The sequence below is a fragment of the Ptiloglossa arizonensis genome, chromosome 3, assembly GCF_051014685.1.
Source record: "Ptiloglossa arizonensis isolate GNS036 chromosome 3, iyPtiAriz1_principal, whole genome shotgun sequence".
NCBI classification, from domain to species: domain Eukaryota; kingdom Metazoa; phylum Arthropoda; class Insecta; order Hymenoptera; family Colletidae; genus Ptiloglossa; species Ptiloglossa arizonensis.
Window position 1 is genome coordinate 11,001,564 of NC_135050.1, and position 13,977 is coordinate 11,015,540.

General features: G+C 41.1%; 1 protein-coding gene, 1 long non-coding RNA gene and 1 other non-coding gene across 5 annotated transcripts in view; 1 reads left to right on the top strand and 2 right to left on the bottom strand.

The window, feature by feature from the left end:
- Positions 1 to 13,977, bottom strand: part of Vg (transcription factor vestigial) — a 159,914-nt gene that overhangs the window by 72,456 nt on the left and 73,481 nt on the right. The window lies entirely within an intron of this gene.
- Positions 1 to 13,977, bottom strand: part of LOC143144487 (uncharacterized) — a 32,397-nt gene that overhangs the window by 10,272 nt on the left and 8,148 nt on the right. The window lies entirely within an intron of this gene.
- Trnas-uga (transfer RNA serine (anticodon UGA)) lies at positions 13,358 to 13,444 on the top strand. Its single transcript has one exon. It is a non-coding gene; the product is annotated as a tRNA-Ser (tRNA).

Sequence of the window (13,977 nt, forward strand, 5' to 3'; positions counted from 1 at the left end):
ATGTTCATCCCACCACGAACGAACAGATTTTTAGATCCAAGTTAAAACCATTAATCGCTGTAATTTAAAATATATAACCTATCGATACACTTAAATTATTCTATGACAGCGTATATTCTCAGTTTCCATTCCTTTCTCGTATCACGTTAAACGAGTTTATGTACATAAATTGTCAATTGAGGACATAGGTCGTTGTATCGGGAGTCGTTTGAAACAAAAGTTCGATAGTTCTCAACAGAAAGTGAATTCCCCTATAAACGTCTCAAAATCGTTCTACTTTTCTATTTTTTAAAAAGTATGTTTATATATTTAGACTTTTACAGATTTTTATAATACATAAAAGGTTAAATTAAAGGCCTCAGTATAACGAGTCATTGTTGTACGTATAAATAATGGTACGTACAAGAGTGCATGTAAAATGTGCATACAATTGTGCAACAGAAGCAAAGTACAGCTAAAGCGCTGTTAATTAGCTAACCTTAAATTTCCAATTAGCATCCAAAGTTCTACCAGTCGCTGACACGTAAAGTAAACGCAAAGAAATCACTTCGTACCGAAGTTGGGCAAAATTTTCGAACAGCGAATGAAAGATAAACAACTTTTTATCGGCACTCGTTGAGCAAATATTAAAATTTGAATCGTAAAACGAAACATTTCACAACGAACGAATACAAATTTATCGATCGAATAAACGTCCCGAATAAATTGTACGTTGGTTTCATTCGTTATTTTTTATTCGACCATTCGAAAATGATTCGTGTACGCGTTAAGACCTATTTAATTTCACGATTTATTTTTCGATCATTGTACACGAACATACGCGTGAAAATTAAACGCAGAGGATTGTACAGAATCGACAAATTTATATATCTGATCTTTTCTCCGGTATCAAGAACAATGATACTACTACTGTTGCTACAGATTCTTCCATAGATGTACAAATTTTTTATTTTACATACGAATCTAAGAATCTCGAGTCGAAAACTATGGATTTTCGATCTTAACTTGTGTAGAACGAATCGATCATCGCAGTGCTCCGTTCTAGGATTACAGAATGAAATTAACAATAATTTGTATAATCTTATGCACGCAGCGACTAGAAACAGTAGCTTTTAACACTGTAACTTATACACAGGGAAAAAATTCATAACTCTACGTAAATTTACATAGATAATGTACGTATCGTTAATGTTGCGTAGGATTATATAAATTACGAGATTAAAAACTACATTTACGTTAAATCTACGTAGACCTACGTGGATTTGCGTAAATCTACGTAAATATACGAATTATATAAATTACAAGGTTAAAAAATACATTCACGTTAAATCTACTTGGATCTATCGTACATATAGATCTACAAATTTTTCCACGTATAAATTAGAAGAAAAACAACAATATCGTTTACAGTAGGCGTACATTTGAAATTAGACGAGTCATTATCAATTTGAATCTGGTATCCTACGATGGAGTACTGTAGATTTATAGATTCTTCAAGAGGGGTCTAATGAATTCTATGAAATTTTGAGTTCGTTGCTACGGATTCTCCTCGATCCAAGTTGGCAACATTGTGTACCACTCGACTGTACTTGACCACGATCAAAAAGTTAAATTACCAAAATGATAAAACCGATTGTAGAAAACACTTCGCGAAGTAAGTCCCACGTAGGAATTCTACGAAAATTGTAAAAAGAAGGAAGCATCCACGGGATTCTACGAAATTTTGAGTTGGTCGCTACGGATTCTCCAAGTTGGTAGCACTGTGTACCACTCGACTGTACTTGACCACGATCAAACAGTTAAATTACCAAAATGATAAAACCGATTGTAGAAAACACTTCGCGAAGTAAGTCCCACGTAGGAATTCTACGAAAATTGTAAAAAGAAGGAAGCATCCACGGGATTCTACGAAATTTTGAGTTGGTCGCTACGGATTCTCGTCGATCCAAGTTGGCAGCACTGTGTACCGTTCGACTGTACTCGAACGCGATCAAAAAGTGAAATTACCAAAATGGCGCAACCGACCGGTAGGAGACGGTTCGCGAGGTAGGCCCCCCGGAGGGGTTCTCCGAAAATTGTAAAAAAAAGGAATCGAGAACGAGGGACTCGGTTCGAGTATCGAGAAGGCATCGATTCGTGGATCAATCTCCGTGGGTAACGGTGCGGCCGAGGGGCAACGGCGATCGGAATGCGATCCTCAGAAAACAGAGGTGGCCGGTGAACGCAGCGGCACGGAGCGTAGCCCCCTTTAGCGCGTGTCGCAAAGAATGGCGTTCCTAGACTAAAAACGGAACAGCGGCAAGGAATGTAACGTTGCAGCACACCTTGCTCGGGGCTGTGACACGAGTTCACACGGCGGACGCGGAGAAACGTGCGCGCATGGCCGACGCAATCCGGCCTGGCATGCGTGAGATATGGCAATGCCGTACCGATAATTGTCGCACATCCCAACAATCCCGCGACCATCCGTTCCGCCACCGGGCTATAACGCATCCGTCTGACGTGTTACTTTTCCTCGTCCGATCCGCGTCCTTCTTGCCGAACGCCGCGGGGACTCGTTTCCGATGACGCTCGACCGACAAAGCTACCTCGAGCGTGCACTTCTTTTTTCAACAAACGTCCAACGAACGACGGAAAACGCGCGCGCTCCTTCGGAGCCGACCGAACGCCACTCGATCGCCGATCGAATCCCACGGATTTTTCTGCACCGAGAGACTTTCATACGTAAGCGAATTTTTTCGGAGAGTTTCTTCCAATGTTGCTGATACTTGGGTACATTGTAGTTTATATCGAGATTTAAAGGTATCTCGGAGAATTTTTCAGAATTTTGAATCTTTTACAAGAGATGCAAATCCCACCGATTTTTGTGCATCGAGAGAAGTAGTGTCGTTTGGTAGGGTTTGATCGAATGTTCCTGGTACTTGAGTACATTGTAGTTTATATCGATATTTAAATATATCTGGCAGAATTTTTCAAAATTTTGAATCTTTTACAAGAGATGCAAATCCCACCGATTTTTGTGCATCGAGAGAAGTAGTGTCATTTGGTAGGGTTTGATCGAATGTTGCTGCTACTTGAGTACATTGTAGTTTATATCGATATTTAAACATACCTCGGAGAATTTTTCAAATTCAAGGTAGTTTTATATATAATTGCTGATACTTGGATACGTTGTAATCTATAGTGGCGTTTGAATTTGAATGTATCTCAAAGTGTTCTACAAACTTTTGAAAGCTTTAGTTATATTTCTATTTGCTTCACTCTTTGATTCTACTATTACAGAATCGCAATTGAATTGAAATATTTTTCTCGATTGAAAAGAGTATCCGTTAATTTCAACAGCTGTAAAATCACAGCTCGATGAACATAGAATAGATTTCCTTTAAAATATGTAACCCATCGTTCCGCGAGACTTTGGCATTTAGACGCCGCGATTAAACACAATTGCGTTGTACCCCACAAGGCGATCGTCGCGGAGCGAACTGCTTCTGATATTAGTAGCAGAAATTTTCGTCGTAAATCTAGCTCAAAGCTTGATAGCTGAATGAAAAGGACAGCTGCTCGCGGTCCGAATCTGGTGCAGTTCGCTGTAATCCAACGGGTCATCCGGTGTGATGAATTAGCATCAAGGATAGCGCTGTTTCCATGCTCCTTCCTCGTGTTTGAGGTTAAACGTGATTAACGCGTTCTTCTGATTCTAACCTACCGTTTGATCTTGACATGCAAATCTATGCTACATCCACGGTCGTGGTGATAATATCATAGCGCTCGTCTTGCTCGGTTATTAATGAACAAGGGATTATTTTTCGAGGTACTTTTCAAAGCACTTAAAACAAGATTCCAATACGTTTTGCGTTCCATCTTACCGTCCCGACGTTTCTCGTACTCTTTTTATTCTCCAAGTGTCGACGATAGGGGAACTCTTACGATTTACTAATTTCATTTCCTTTCGGAATTTTTGAAAATTACACAATCGATACGATCAAATTAAAAGATTGCATACATAATCGCAAAATATTCGCACAACCGTACGAATCGTGTACGAATATGCAATGTTTCGTGTTCGTAGCTTCGTTGGTTTCCGTGGTAAAAATTCTCGAAAATTCCGGAAAGTTTGCCTTCGAAACCGGAATAACCCCTTAGCTATCGTTCTCGATCGAACGGACAGGCGGAAACAATCGCGAGTGGAACTTAACTAGGCGGTCACAATGAACGCATAAATTCCGTTTAACAAATTCGCCCCGGAAAATGGTGAATCTGCCTTGCAGGTTGTCCCGCCCCGCCAGGTCTCTCTGGCACACGAAACGGAACGAGGCAGCTGCTACAATAGTCGCCCGTGGCGATTAATGGCGTCCGGTCGGTGATCGTAAATAACAATAAACCAGTTTACTCGAAGAACCGTCGCGTGGCTTCCGCGGTTCTGGGAACCGTTCGACTCGCTTGCTCTTCGTCAATGCGGTTGTGACGAGAAGCAATTAATTTCCGCGGACATGAATCGCGATCCGTTCGCTGAAAGATTTTCCAACCAGGGGCACGATAGGGACGAACACTGGCGCCGAAGGAGCTTCCTCGTTTCGCTTCCAATGCCGCGAGAGAAAAGTGTCGCTGACAAATGAGTCATCGTTTCCGAGTGTTCAGGATTCTTGAGTACTCCGGAGGGTACGATGGTGACAAAAGACGAAAGAAATTTTCACAGAAGCGCGGCACAAAATTACCAAATTGTTCCACAGTTTCGTGGAGCGTACCATTGTGTACTAAATTTTCTTGTACGCGATTTTAACCCGTTTTATGGGTCGAGTGTGAGAAACCGTTTGCGATTAAATAGAGGCATGTAGTGTTTGTCGATACAAACGAGAAAGTGTCGACGAAAGTCTCGATGATGAAATAGGTTTAGATTACAATCGATTGGACGAGTCGAAGGACGTTGCAAGATCAGAAATCACATTTTAACCTAGAGTATTATCGATCTTCAATCGGAAATCTACCGCTTCTAGGAGTTTCATCTAAGTATATTTATTTACCTGTACTCACCTAATTGAGTTCTTGGGAGTAATTGGGAATTAAGGTACTGCGTTATATCAACGAATATCACTGACAAACTCAACGCTCGTCTCTCTCGTCCCGTACTACTCCTCTAAAACTACTTTTCCAAACTCTCAAACAATATCAAACATTGCAAACCAAATGTGTCCATTTATACTTCTCGGTATGAACATTCTCCGAACCGTCGATTATTCTTGATATCTTCGGGGCTCGTAATTAGTCATCTAACCCAATACAATTGGATGGTACAAGAAACACGAATCCTGTTCTTTTGGATCTCGATTGCCCAACAGCATCGAACTCACGAATATCACCGATTCGTTCGTCCCTCTCGTTTCACGGGTATCCCTAGGGACCATTCTTTTAAATTCCCAACGGCGCAAACAATACCAAACATTGCAAACCAAATGTGCCTGTTTATACTTCTAACCTCTCAGTATGGACATTCTCCGAACCGTCGATTATTCTCGACAGCGTCGGGGTTCGTAATTAGTCACCTGATCCAATACAATTGGATGGCACAAGAAACACGAATCGTACCGTTTTGGATTTCGATCGTCCAACAGCATCGAACTCACGAATATCGTCGTTCGTGTCGTTTCGCTCGTCCCTCTCGTCCCACGGGCAATCCCTAGGGATCATTCTTCCCATCGGCCCTACGGATCCCTCTGGCCGGTATCTCGAAAAGTCGTCGACTGACACGGCGGAGCTCGCGCGCGGAGACGAACGTGTTCGATGGAGGGGGATAGCGGGAAATAAGAAAAAAAGAACACGAGAGAAAAAAAAAGTCGAAGTGAGAGGCGTCTCGACGTCGGCGGGCGCTCTCCAGGCACGTTGGAAACTGGCCCCCGAGGAAAAGCTTATTCAATTCAATTCTAATGGAGCGGCAACGGCGAGGCGAATAGTTGCATTCGCGATATCGCCGCGGAGTGGGCTGCCGTCTTCGTATACGACAAGACGGTCGCGACGGCGGCGCCCGGCCGCCTCGCGCGACTCCTTTCGAATGATGAGAGTATTCTCACCACGTTCTCCCCCAGCGACAGCGGGGGCATTACGGGATCTTCAAAGCGGCCGACGTCGGTCCGGCGTATCGTTAATATAAATTACACCCACACACGAGCGCGTGCGCGCGTGCACTCGCGCTCGCGCGATACCAGACCCGGCATCGAAGAACCGCGCGGAGCTCACCGCGTCGACGTATTACCAGATTCTTAGGAATGCTTATAATTTTACGAGCCTCCTTAATATGCGCTTAGCTTCTGCCGCGGTAGCCTCGGCCTCCGGTCCCGTCGTCAACCCCTCCCCGTACGCCTTCCACCCTTCGCATGCCTACGTACGACATTTTCTACTTAACCTTTGAACCAAGATCGTTCGCGCGTAGCAGGTGCATTCCACCTTGCGGCGCGACGATCGCTCGAAAATCCGCTCCGCGTCGAGGCGCGGTCGCTTCCTCCTCGCCGGGGAACGTCTATATTGGATACGGGTGAGCGAAGAAGGATTCCGTCGAGATTGAAGTTCACCTTTTCTTTACCGCGTGGTGCGTCTTTTATTTATTTCTTTTTCTTTTTTTTTTTTTTTTATTCCATCCCTCCCCCCTCTCCAGCACACCACCGCGGTGTTTCATCGCCCGTTCCGCGGAATACTCGACACCGCGATAAGGAAGTATATGGAAAGTTCAGAGATAGAAACGCCGGGAATGTTTATCGCTTCGCGAAGTAGAATTATTGAGATTGAAGTTTCGGTTTCTTTCGCTGCCGTGCTGGAATTGTGGATGCAGTCTTCGGGATGGGGATACGCAGTGACTCGAGAGATGGGAACGCGAGGAACGTTCGACGTTGCGACGTGTGCAGTTATTGGGATTGAAGTTTTCTTGGGGAGGGTGGTGGGATTTCTTTTTTTTTTCTAGTCTTTCAGGGTGTTTCGATTTATTCGTTCGAGATGTACGAATGCTCGAAAGCAAAGGGGTTCCGTGTGATAGGTGGTGGGAAATGTTAGAAATTCTGTAGCGGAGAGTTTCGATCGTATCTCGAGGTGTTAATGGTGGAAGCTGCGGTTTTAAATCGTTCTTGTGGAATAGTAGGTACAAGTTGAACCGAAAGAGCGCGATGTCTCGAAAAGGAAGAGTCGAGGGAAATTATGTTCATCCAGGGATTACACTTCCCTCGTACGTTTGTAGCGACGTATACGGTCATGATATGGAAGAAATGTTGTTAAAGTATGCAATCTTCGAAATTTTCGACGCATTTCTTCGTTAGAACTTTGGAAATATTCGCGATAGATCATCCGATAGAAAAATATTGCAATAGAGGCGAAGAAAAAGAAGAATCGAGGGAAATTATGTTCATCCAGGGATTACACTTCCCTCGGTCGTTTATAACCGTGTATACGGTCGTGACACGGAAGAAATGTTGTTAAAGTATGCAATGTTCGAAATTTTCGACGCATTTCTTCGTTGGGACTTTGGAAATATTCACGATAGATCACCGGATAGAAAAATATTGAGAGGTAGAGCAACGTCGAGGCTCGCCCAGATTCTGGATACAATTGTCTTTGTGAGCACGTTACGAGCAAAACAATAAAGACGATTTAAACATTTGTCTTCTTGTAAATCTCACTGCACGTTCCTACTTAGTACGATTAAAAACCTAAATCGTAAGCAGTTTCTATAAAATAAACAAAACGGACAACTCGTAGATCCTAGATACTGCGACTGTTACGGCTAACGGATAACACGGGCCTGAATAGAGCAAACGCGACGAGGAATTAATAACTCGCGTTACACCTGTACAGTTTGCACGAAAAACGAGAACACGAATGAAATATTTCTGTCGAGCCTACGTGGTAGCCGGTAATGTCAAGAGAAATAGTACTTACCATCAAACGGATAATGTTAAAATGTTGCACAATCGTGCCGATAGTTTTTCATCGTGTCCGTTGAACTTCTTTCTCGTCGCAAAGATTGAAAAGTTTCGTTTCGAAAATTGATCGGGAGAATACTAGAAAACAGATCCGTTTATTCGATACGACTAAATTTTTCAAACAACAAAATTTGTCATTCCCGAGATTAGGTTTAAGACCAATTTTTCTGCAATCTTATCTACGACACGTATTGTACGTACACTGTACTCATTTAGGCAATAAAGGTGCTAGGCAATAATAATAATGATATTTAATATTACCGCGAAAATAATTAATTTTCTTTCGTCGTCCTTCTCCGATGAAAACAAATTTCTTTCGATCGTTCACTGTGTTACATTTTTTATTTTTCTAATGAAACTTCTCTCGTTGACTCTCTGCGTTTCACTTTCGGAACAATATGGAAATTGCATTGTAATCGCAACTTTGATGGAATATCATCGGTATGTCTATCATCGTGGTTAAAATCTGCCGGCTGGAAGTTGACGCGAGGCTGTTCGGAAAGAATTGATAAACTCGAGATTCCCGATTTCTCGTGGAGCGTTGCATTTTTCAATACTCAAGGTGCAAAACCAGTATGGTACGCGAAAGTCTCCCGGCTCGTTCGTGAGACAGGTGAAGGGCCACGGTTTTTGCGCGCACGCGGCTTCCCGTGTCGCCATTTAAGCGCGCGCGTAATCATCAATGTATAAACGCGACCAGTTGTAATTACATTAATTTCCGCCCATAATTACGAATCTTGCCTCGCCGGGACGGTTTCCGATCGACGGGCCGCGTATTCGCGAAGAAAGTTGCGCCCGCAGTTGTAATTAAAATCTGCAACTACTTCGAACGTCTACTGCATAATGCAAAATGAACGTTCGAAACGCGCGCAAGGAGTCCACGTAACGAACCACGATGCAATTCGCAACGGGCGAGGTAAATATCTTGCTGTAACTAAGGAAAAATAGGCGATAAACTTTTCCGTTGAATTGCACAGTTTTATAAATAATTATTACGCGCACGAGAATCTTACGCGTCTACTCGACCGTGAGAGGTTCGCTTCAAGACGCGAAATATGGTGAAATATTTCGTGTAAACTCGATGTTTTTCTTTCGTCGTTTTCAATTTTAATTAACGAAGGAATATCTTACTTCCCTTGGCGACACTAATGATAAAATACAATACGTGCAAATGAAATATTAAACGCGAAACAAATTTTCTCCCCCGATTCTTTCGCGATGAGAAACTTTCGCAATCGTTAATTCAACGATAATTTCGTGTTTTCTTTCTGTCGCGGGTGACATTTGCTACAATTACTTTCACGAGTTTTCAATGGTTATAATTTTCTTTCTTCCATCGATTACTATTTCGAGCTTCCCTCCAGCTGCACCATTTTCCAAAATTATTTCCACGAGCGTTCGGTGCTTACAATGTTCTTTCTTCGATCGATTACCATTTTAAATTTCCCTCCAGCCGCGTCAATTTCCAAAATTATTTCCACGAGCGTTCGGTGCTTACAATGTTCTTTCTTCGATCGATTACCATTTTAAATTTCCCTCCAGCCGCTCTATTTTCCAAAATTATTTCCACGAGCGTTCGGTGCTTGGAATGTTCCTTCTTCGATCGATTACCATTTTAAATTTCCCTCCAGCCGCTCCATTTTCCAAAATTATTTCCACGAGCGTTCTTCCTTCGATCGATTACCATTACGAGTTTTCCTCTCGCGGCGCGCGCCATTTGCCAAAATTACATTCACGAGCGTTCGAAAGTGATAATCTTCGTTGAAACGAACGTTAGATATACAGGTCGGAGAATTTCTCACGCCACGGTGAATAAAATCCGGCCGAACGTTCGATTCGTCGGATTCGAAAGGACGCTACGTTTTCATTAGTCACGAAACGCGTGGGACAGAGAGACACACCGGTCGCGGCCAGTGTCTCAAGGGTTGACTCGACAACTGTCGATTCGTCACTGTCAGGTAGTGCAGTGTCACGAGCTGCTCGAGATGAGACGAGCGATTACAGGAATGAAAAATGATCCGCGAAAACCTTTGATATTTTGTCCGCTATTCCTCAGGGAATGCACGAAACGGCGTCGGGGTTCTCGGTCGTCGCGCTAAACAAAACGAGTTACCATTATTCCAGCTAAGAGAAAGGACGTGTCCTTTTACCTACTCGAACTGCCAGTCGCGAAATTATCGCGCGGAAGCATCACGTGAAAAACAGCAACGCGAATGGTTATCGCCGGTCAAAAGTAGCGAATAGTGTCGTTACGTCTCGTTCTTCTGAGAAAAATTTCTTCGAACGATCGTAGCATCACCCGTTAGAATTACTTCGTTTTCGTTTCGCGAGTCCTCGAGCTAATCGATACCGAAACATCGACGTTCGATGAGAAGTAGAGTAGAAAGATTTCTGGAATTTTATTCCTAGGATAAGTTTTCTTCTTTTTTTTTACGAAAAGTTGCTACACTCGACACGAAATTCGATGTACCAAGAACTATAGATTTTTATAGTTCGTGGAATTTTTGTTTTTAAATTTCATGTTTCTTGGAATGTATCGTAACACAATGATAGGCTTTTGAACATTTTTCTTTCGACAGATACGAAACGACTAATCATGCGTGTTTCTACATTATTTTCACGATTATTTATGATAACGAAACTTACTTATGGAGGAAGGTTTAATGGCATTGCGCGGAATTTAATTATACAACGAATAGTTGTCCATAATTGTTTTAAAGCCTTCGTTGTATATTTAAAAATAGAAAGACGCAAGTTTAACAGTGCCAAATCAATAACCACGAAGCTTCGTGCGAGGTAAAAATTTTATTTTTAAAAATCGTCAAATAATTTAGACCGAACGTGTACTTGACAGAATGTTTTCGCAAAATAAAGTTAAGTAGGTATTTATATTCTTATTTATCTTCCTTCCCTTTTTTTTTAATTTTCGTTTATCTTTATTCTTGCAAATTCATATTTTTCTATCTCTCCTGAGAATATTAGCTTCTTTGTATCCAAGGATATTAGTAATAATATACTTTCGTTCTGCCAAGATTGTGTACACGAAACAGCAGAAAATAAATACGATAGCAAATCATTTTTATTTATCTTTATTCCCGCAAATTTATATTTGGATATCTTCTCTGAGAACGTTCACCTCTTTATATCCAAGGGTACTATGTAACAGTGACGTGACTTTATCCTACCGAGATTGTACACGCGAAAAACGAGGAAACAAGTACGATGTTCGAGCAGAGTCAAAGGAAATACACATTCGGTACAAAGGCAATGTACAAATGCACGCTGCTGTTCAACTTAACCTTGAAATGTTGATCCGGTCGTAAATCGAACACGTGGATATCGTTACGAACGCTTGTTTCAATTTTGCTCGCAAATAAACGCTCAAACGACCGAGAAGATTACCCTATCTTATATACAGTATTTCATTCAGCCGTGACATTCGGTTCGTTCTCCGACACCGTAGAAAATTCTGGACTCTCCAGGTGTTTGGAGCACCGCGCGATAATACTATCGCATAAATGTCTCCGCTCTTTTTTAACGGTGTCTATCATCCACGCTGTCGTTAAACGCCGTGTATTACATCGTAGCGAACACTTCCGAAAGAGAAACGCGACGTCCCACGAAACATTATCCGGCGTTGTCGGTTAATTAACAGCTTAATTAATCGCGTATCGGCATTCCAGTGTATCCTTTCTTATCACTGCTGGGAACGGTTGATTTATACGTGGCATCAGTCGAAGACAACGCTCGCGCTCTCACAGGCATCGCGAACTTCTCTCTTTCGAGCCCGAGGGCCACATATGAAGCCTGATTATCGTTCTGGTTAACGATCGTAATTAAATAACCGCGAGATGGCTCAATTATCGTTAATGCGGCCGCAATGTGCCGCTTTCCTCGGACCCCGGTTTGAAAAGAAGGAGAGAACCGAGTTTAATTAATCTGCAGTTCATTCGTTAAGACCCGGAAATGCGACCCTGTTCCCTGTAGTAATTGTCTTAGTTCGATCGTTTCCTCGGCTAATTGAAATTCTTACTTAAGTGCTGGGTGCCATCGCGAAAGGAACTCGTTGAGCTCTATTAACCGATGTTTAATTAACACGTCGGCCATCGCGAGATTTTGTAATACTCGGGACCGAACTACTCCGCAATTAGCGAAAGTGACATTTTCTGGTAATTTTTGTGCAAAGAAAATCGTCGAGTTCTTCGTACAGTTCTCGCGGAGTTCCGGTTCCTTCGATTCGAGAGGTGGCTTTAAAACGCCATTTTATATTCGGTAATTATACTCGTACGAATGTAGAGTCGGTATGAAATCTTCTAGGGCATTCTGAGTTGTTTCGATGCACCTGATTGATTTCTTTTTATTAAATTAAAGGCTTTCCACCGATGCGTTACCCGGTGATGAAAAGTTTCGTACGGATTTGATAAATTGTTCAGAAGTCTAAGGTAGAATGTTTTCGAGCATTAAAATAAACTGGTCGAATAATGTAATTTTGATAATACGTAGCAAATTTATTTAATGTACTCTCGAACTAATTGGACGACTAAACTTTATTAGTTTTAATTTCAAACTTCTTTTCGATATTAATAACGATGTATTTGGTTAATGAAAGTAACGGTGGAGCTCTGAATTGTTATTATCGGTGTTTCGAAGAATAATGAACTAAACATAATAATAAATAGTAAGTAAGGGTTTTTTTTGATCTTTTAAGAAAAGCTTTTTTTAAGAAATTTTGTTGAAGCTTTTTGTCGTAATATTCTTTTGTCTTAATTTATACTCGTGGTGCTTTTATCAAAAAAATAGCGTTATAATTTAACGTGGTTATTTAGTCGAATATAGGTACAAGCAAATCCTACGTAGAACATTTAAATAATAATCGTACCTTATGCAAATAATAAGTATTTTTACAAAATACAAAACTACATATATTAATAATCGTTGTAATTAAAATTATTGCAAAATTATCTTCAATTCACATTATTATTGTTGCAAATAGTCCCTTAAGGTTGTAAGTGCCCCTTTGTATTTCCATACTTGCTGTCTGAACGAGATCGATTCCGCAAAGTCGATTTAAGTTCGAATTCCGTTAGAAGATAGTATTAACCGTAGTAAAACTAATTTATAATTTCTTTAATTTTGTAGAAAATTATTCATTATAATAATATTATTATAATATTATCTTTTAAGAAATATTCGTTGTCCTGCAAAGATCATATTTAGCAACTGTAATAATTTTATTTAACGTGTTTTGTAATTTTCAAAAACTTTAAATGTTTCTTTTTCATTATTTTACAGTGCTATAATTGTGTTAATTTGTTTCTTATTTATAACAAAGTAACGAGCAACATTCATTTTACTATTGTGGATGAAGTTCATTTCGTAGCAAGCAGTTGAACGTAGCTGCGGTGTCCGAGCGGTTAAGGAGATGGACTTGAAATCCATTGGGTTGTATTATACCCGCGCAGGTTCGAATCCTGTCCGCAGCGAATATCTTTTTTTTCTTCAAGTTCGCTCCAATAGACACCAAACGTTACGTTGCGTAAACTATATACGTTTCAAATATATTTAAAGAAGAGTAATAAATAAAAGAATCAATCTCTCGCTACAAATCGCTCTACGTTATCTTTCGTGACTCGAAACTTGCGCATTGCTGATACAGAGTAAGTAATACGATTGCTTTCTTTGCATTTTATCGTTTTAATATCGATGAATATTTATTTCCCTCCTTTTTTTTACACATTCATTCTGCAGCAATAAAGACTGCGCACAAATCGCAGAAGGAACGCTTTTGGTGCGCGACTACTTGTGCAAATATACGCTCGCCTGAAAGTATGAAATATGTAGATTTTAACAGCGATTAGGAGGTCGTAATTCGTCATCGCACCTACGCAATGACTGTTCCATTCAGGAGAGATTTTATGACGGTGATAATAATTTGCAAAGGGTACGCAGGACTCGATAAATTCTACGTTGACGTTGATGCATTGCGAAAGATACGCTACTTCTAAGTAGAAAAGGA